Source organism: Crocodylus porosus, unplaced genomic scaffold (assembly GCF_001723895.1).
Source record: "Crocodylus porosus isolate Cpor-Errol unplaced genomic scaffold, CroPor_comp1, whole genome shotgun sequence".
NCBI classification, from domain to species: Eukaryota; Metazoa; Chordata; order Crocodylia; family Crocodylidae; genus Crocodylus; species Crocodylus porosus.
The window spans coordinates 17,976,779-17,984,281 of NW_017728918.1; positions in this window are offsets into that span (position 1 = coordinate 17,976,779).

A 7,503-nucleotide genomic window follows, 5' to 3' on the forward strand; every position below is an offset into this window, starting at 1 on the left:
GTGTGTGTGTGTGTGTGTGTGTGTGTGTGTGTGTGTGTGTGTGTGTGTGTGTGTCTAACGGGATTTCATTTTAATTTCAAATTTGGTTTTTTTTTTAAAGAGAATCTGCAATTTTTTTAATCAGAGAACACCAGGATCCCTGCTGATGAGAAACCATGCATTCAGCTTGCAGTCAGAAGCAGGCTAAGCAGGCAGAGTGGAAGTAAAGGATGCACATCTGAGGTGGGGAAATGGGCCTAAGAGTTCAAAACACAAACATTACGTGTTTTAAAACATTAAAAGCTTGGATACCTGTTGGATGCCTGTTGGGTGCACTCACCTTTTGAAGGTTTCCCCTACGCCACATAAAGGATTTGTGACAGCGCTGGTAACCCAATTTTGGTCTTCTAAACTCCCATCTAGTTCCTTGATGGCATGCCATCGTTCCTGCACACGGTGAATGTGTGTACACATGCCGCTGACTGCTCATTTGTTACTGCACAGTCAATTAGTACTTGCTTTAGCATTACTGCGCGGTCCTGGTGGTGCACGGGTCATTTCCAACCTCACTGCACGGTGGCTTGTTGCTACCATGCAGTAGCATTGGTGTTATGGTTTGTACTCATTAATGCTATGTTGCCATAGTGATGAGTGACATTGCTGTAGTTCATTGCTACGACAACATAGTGTCTTGTGTAGACATGCCCAGTAATTGCTTAATTGTGGCTTCTGCTAGTGAAATTGCTACTTGCTTGCTTTTTTCTTATTTTTGCCCAATCCGTTCCAGGAAAACAAGGTTCATGTATATAATCAAAAAAAGAGGAAAAAAGATATTTTCTCCAGAACGATGTCATCCATTAGGAAACTTATGCTATAAAGCCAAAATGTACCACTAAGCGAAGGGCAAAGACTTCTTCTAATCCAAAAGCAGCAGGTAAATTTATAAGACAGCATGAGCCCTCCAATAAAAATTATCCATCCTAATGAGATAAACGATCAGTTTTTCCATGATGCAATGAAAACAGAAATATTTAAACTCCTGTTTCTTTCTTCTGAGATTGCTTGGTTTGTCCAAGTTTCCTGCAATGCAAATGTATCGCAGGCAGCAAATCTGGATCCCATGAATGTGTGGTGAGGAAATTATGCTCTGACCTTATAAAATGTGGAGAGTTCCCAGTTTGAGCACAGTTGATTTCTTTCCACCTAAGGCTGAAAAGAAAATAAACAGCTTGCAAGAGTCATTCAAATAATGTTGGAATATGAGGCCTGTTCCCTTTTCATATGTTTTTTTCCAAGCCAATCTTTTAGGAGGTAGCTGACTGGCAAAAAGATCCAGGAGGCCTAGACAGCTGAATCATTATTTTTTGATCTGTCTCAGAAAGGAGCTGCTATTTCTCATAACAGAAAAACTGCCTCCCTCTAGGCCTTTTACTCGCCTCCTCAGCTACCACCAGCACCCTCACACCTGTTGTAACTGGACTCAGATCTGAGAAATTATATTTGAATATTTAATTGATTCCAAATGCCAGAGAGAGAGAAGCGTGTAACTAATCATCTTTCAAAAAGGCTGGCAAAGTAGCCCTCTAATAAGTTCAATAAACCTACCCTCCTCCCATTTGGGAATTATCACTTCTTAAATATTTGCAGGTAATATGAGGGAGGTTTACTTAAACCAGAAGGGGTAGGAGGAGGAAAGGACTGGAGGCCTGAGCTCCATGAAAACTACAGGCAAAAGCTTCATGCTTGAAATACATACAATGCCAGCACTCTGCAACATGCTGAGCACCTCTTATGCAGCGCCCTAAAAACTGCAGTGAAGTTCTGGACCCAGTGAAGCCAGTGGAGTTAAGCACCTGTGGGCTTGGGGGATGTGGGTTTTTGAGCCATGTAGGTCAGGCTGTGGGACCCTGGAATTGTAATACTATCTAGATTGATTTTGCCCCTTCAGCATAAGGTACATTAAGCATGGTGTGTAGGGTCTGCAGACCTTTTCAAAAACACTTTTACCTGAGACATTAAAGATCCCAGGACACTTTTCACAGAAATGACAGTCCATCCCCTGTTTTTTTGCTGAAGTATCATCTTCATGTTATACCATTTGCTGTCCGGCTGCAAACCTCTACCCTGGAGGGAACTGCATTTAGGCAGTAAGTGAAGTGATTCCTGCATATGCAGGTACCACTCCTCGAGTCTCATTTAAAGTAATTGTCCCATTGGAGTCGGGGAATTTGAGGACATGAACAGATGAACAAACTGTACTGAAGTAAAAGGGCAAGGAGAGAGGTAAGACCGACTGCACATCAGATATTCCAGAGTAACTATTCCAGATGTCCATTCCTACCTGCAAAAAGGAAAGCTAAACTAGGAGAGCGTATCCCTGAATAAAGCAGGTCTAAGTTACCCCAGTTAGCTTTCACTTACCATAGGATAAAAGCAGATACAATAAAGAGGACAGAGGCCTGCTCCCCATTTAACCCAGTGCAATTTCTCTCCCTGACCCTATCATAGAGCTGAGTAAGGACTGGTGAATAAGATGAATCCATGAGGATGAAATGCATATTTGTTTAAGAGTCAGTGACAAACTTTCAAACTTTTTTCATGTCCAACCCATAGATATTTCAAGTTTTATTTTCTGAGGTGCTGGATACCCTTATTTCTAAATGAAATCAACCGATGCTGCATGTGCTCAAAACTACAGATGAAATTAAAACATTTAATTTCACAATTTTTGATGAACTAAAACTTTTTTTTTGTTAAAACGTTTATCGTTTTGCCCATTCTCAGCTGTACTCAAGCCTTCTGAAAACCAGGTCTAAGGTGTTTCAGACTCACTCTCCAAATATAGAGGCACTCAGAATCAGTGCATACTTTTGAAAATGTTGACCATAATATTTCACTAAAGCCAAATAACTTCAAAACACATCCTTTAATACTATATGTGTGCCAGTGGTTGCATGGTGTTAACATTAATTAATTATATTGCAGTAGCACAGAGCAGCCAAGACTGGTACCCTGACACAGAAACAGGCATTAGGGATGGAAAAACAAAGACAAACAGTTACAGAGGTAGGGTCAACAAAGGCAAAAAACAAAGACAACACTTCTATCCCCAAGCCGGTTTAGGATAAAGGGTAAGTGCCACTTTAATCCTCTGTCAAAACGTATTCTTTTAATTAAGATCTCCTATGTGAACATAAGGAGAAAGCATCAGAAAATGTGTAAACAGACGCTGTTTCAACAAAACGGTAACGCTTTGCTGTGGAAAACCCATGAAATGACAGGAAATGGCTTAATGTAGTAGGTGTTCAATTTTAAGGGTTCTGTTGACAGAAGTTGATGAGTGAAAATATTGTATTTCATATTCCCTTTTATTCGGTAAGTAGCAAGGAATTTTGATGCAGCCTAGAGGGACAGCATTATACGATGGTGGTCTACACTGGGATTTTCATTAATGTAACCAATCAGGACCCCCTTTTCTCAAGTTGAAGTCAAAGGGAAGACAGAGCGCAAGCACCACAAGGTTTATCTTTGGCTCATCTGGAAGAGTTTATTTTAAACACAGAACATTGTTTGCTGCTGTTGAAATGAAAGTGAGAGAGTTGCAGCTTTCTTCCAATGCCATCTGGCAGATGATTTACTAGCGCATGGTATTCACTAATCCAAATAACCCTGTGTGTGGTAACCATTGTCTCTTTATTGATCATACAGCTGGGTTGGCTAGACTTTAGAGGGCCTTCATAAGGCTATCAACAGCGGTAGTGGAAATAATTTAAAATTAGCACAGTAATAACACTAAAATTAGCCCAAAACATGATATCTGCATTAAAGATCCTCCGTTTTTAATGACCCGAATCTGGGTCGTAGTGCCTACTATTCCAACAGTTTTCCTTAAGAAAGATCTCATTAATCTTCCTGGTAATGCTGTGATTGAATATTAAATGCTCTTTTCAAACTGAAGAAGAATAAATCATAAACGAACACAATTTACAGTTTCTGAAAGCACTGACTTCTTCGATTAGCTCGAAGAAAATCACACAGAATTCAAACATGCACAGATTATAATTTTATTGGAGAGACAGATAAGGAGTTACGGATGCGCTGTGATTCCACGGGGGAACACTTAATTAATGGAATGCCAAAAAGAGGTGTAAAAAAAATAGACCCAAAAGTTTCAGCTACATGTTATGAGTAAAACCTAGAGAGTCTGCAGAAGAATGAACGTGTTGGGCTAGATATTTTATCATGCTGATTTTTACAGTGGTGGAGCTTACTGTACTTAAGTCATGACTGACTGTAAAAGTGGAACCATAATTAACACTGTGATATGCCCCAGTGCTGGATGTGACCAGGTGCACCTCTGAGGCAGGATGCTCTCACACCATCAGGGGTATCCTTCAGCTTCAAACCCCTCTTTGCCATCTGCTACTTGACTACTGAGAACTGACTGAAATCCTCCAAAAGCAACCTTCCTGATCTATGGTGAATGTGTTTACCAGAGCAGAAATATTTCCTGATTTTATTAGGACCACAAGAATATTTTAATCCTCTCAGATATGAAGATTGCTAATCCAATATCGTAATAATATTGCCTCTTAGTTACTGTGCTCTGAGAAATGTGCTTTCCCCAATAGTCTGAAGAGCTGGTGGTTATTCTTATGGCCCCTTCTTTTAAAATGTAAATGTGTCTTTTCTGGAAGGGCCTGGTTAATGTGCCTCAGAGCAGGTTCAGAAGGGTGAGGAATAAATGACTTATGTCAAATGTTAATTCTTAGTAATTACTATTCTTCAGGTATTTAGCTGTGAGGCTCTTCTAGGTGCCAAAGAAACTTGTTGTTTTTCACTTGAAACTTACTGTATTGTGCAATCCTGGCCCTATTATAACCTATAAAAATACAGTTTATAACAAACACCACAATGATCTCTAGATCATGAAAATGTATATATATTTGGATCAGAGATGTTGGTTTTTCAGAAAATTTTGAACTGGAAATTTTTCCAATGTTCTAAATAGAGCGTGAGCTGATTTAGCATGTTTATTTGACTTATATTTAGTAAACGAAACTAAAAATGCACCCCCCCATGTTAATTTTATGCCCCAATAACCACAATTATTTAAACTAAAATATTTGATTAGGAAAAAAATTAAACACAGCACACTTAATGTAGTTTAAATGTTATCGTCAAATTCAACCCTTCACGTACAAAAAAATTATTTTTGTTGGAATACTTGGGAAAATGTAAAGACAATACACGATAGCATGTACCTACATTGTTTGTTTAAATTTAAGGGAAAAAATGAAGGCAGTGAAAACTCTTGACACACTAATTTTAGTACACCCAAAGAACTGTGCATGATATGCCATGGTTGTCCACTCATCTACTTCAACAGTGTTTAACTCTCTTCCACTGAGGTCATTGCGGCACCTCCAGTTTCACTGTCACTATCTGTAGAGTCACTTGCATGACTTATTAGTTCTATTTCTGAATCAGATTGAAGCAAATCTGATTCAGAATGATTTGAACCACATTCTCTTTTGCTAAAGGCAGAGATGTAGGGCAGAAATTTTTCCATGGAAAAATAAAGCGCTGGAAAATTGTCCATTTTGGAACATTTTCCATGGAAAATTTGCCACCCCACATCTCTGATTTGGATTCAACATCATAAAATGAAGCCATTTGTCTTCGTAGGTATTAGGTAAAGGAACTTTACATTATTTAGCCTGACTGCCTGTTTGACACAGGACCATACAGTTTCAGCCAGTAACCCCTGTGTTGTGCTCAGTAATTTGTATCTGGCTAAAACCGATCTCCAGACACATCTAGACCAGCATAGACCTGAAGAGATAGAGACTCCATCACTTCCCGTGGTTCAACGGTTATCACTTCAGTTGTTACAATTTGCCATTATTTCTCATTTGAATGTCTGACTTCTACTTTTTGCTAGGGTGGTTATAATGCAAAGAGGCATAACTTGAAATTCGGGTCCCCTGGGTGGCGTGGGGAAGGAGGCAGGACAAGTACTTACTTTGTCCTGCAAGGACTGCTGCTGCCTCCGCTCGAGCTCCCAGAACATGGGCAGCGGCAGTGGGAGTGGCATGGGGTCCACAGGGCTGTCCCAGGTTTGCCATTCTGGTGCCACCTTTGAATTGGCACCAACAGCTGGTGCCCTGCTTACCCCATCCCAAGTTACACTACCAGTAATGCTTTTATGAAGTAAATGAAAGAGCCTTTTTTTATTATCCAGGACATGAGACGGTATTTAATTTTCAGTCAGCTCTTTTTGATATACTAAATGGATTGAACTCCTTAACCTCTCACTGTCAGTCCGATCATCCCCTTTCAGGGAAAGCTATTCCTCAGGACTTCCCCCCAAAACCCTTGTCCAGTCTCGCTCCTGAAGATTTCTGTGAAAACACGCCAGCTGTGGTTTCTCCACGGCCAAGCCTGTGGCTGGAGAACCTGGTGCTTCTGTCCTTGCATTTCCCACTGATCCATAGCACCGCCACCTTTGAGAACTTCTTCTTTACTCAACTCCTGGAAAAGGAATATGTTTTCCTCCTCTTCCAAGGTGGCGATTCAGAGGGCTGGCACCCCAAATAACACAGCAGACAGCTCAGCTTCAAACAAGCGGTCTTTATTGTGCTACTGTCGTTCCCTCTGTCCTTCCTCAGACTCCACTATTTTCTCTCCACTTTGTCCACCATGGGATTGTTCCTTTGTCTAGACCCTTTCTCTTTCTTTTAGGGCACAGTCAGCCGCGCTCACAACAAAACTATTACAAAACAATGGTATTAATCTGGGAACTAGCATTCACCCAACCAAATGAAACATAATGGTGGGGGAACCAGTCACGGAGCAGTGTCCAGGCCTTGCTGCTTAGCCCCTGACTGCCAACCCTCTCTGGAGTGAAAAGGGTATCTAGATATCCTACTTATGAAACTTGATAGCAAAGCATGCTCACGGGGTGTCCCCTAGTGTGTTCTGCACCAGAACTGCAAGCCAGAACTCAGCTCACTCAGCTTCTTTGCATTGGCGACGTGTAGGAGGTACCTGCGGGCGCACGTGCACCCCCTCAGTGTGGCTGTGCACCCCCTGCGAAAAGGTGCCACCAACACTGCCAGCACGACCTGCAGGTGGTTACCGCTTACCACCCCTCCCTCCCTGCCATCACCACTAACAGCACTGCAGCTGCCTGTGGGAGCTCCCCAGCTTGCTGCCACCATGCTCCCACTGCCTCCAGGGGCGTGCTGCACTCACGCTTCTTTGCTCACCCAGGTAAAGAGTGGTGTTACATACAGGATAACCTTTACTGAATCAAGATTTTAAAAACACATGACACTGCAATTTGGAAGTCTTCTATGAAAAGATGTGAACGCTATGAACAAAGGCTGGGACTTTTCATGAGATTTGTTCTCCTAAGTTTCAGTTGCATTTTGAAAATTCTCCCCACATAATTAGGGACCTGCCAAAATTGCAATTGCACATTTTTTGCAGAAATTGTGATTTCAGGCAGGCTCCATGAAA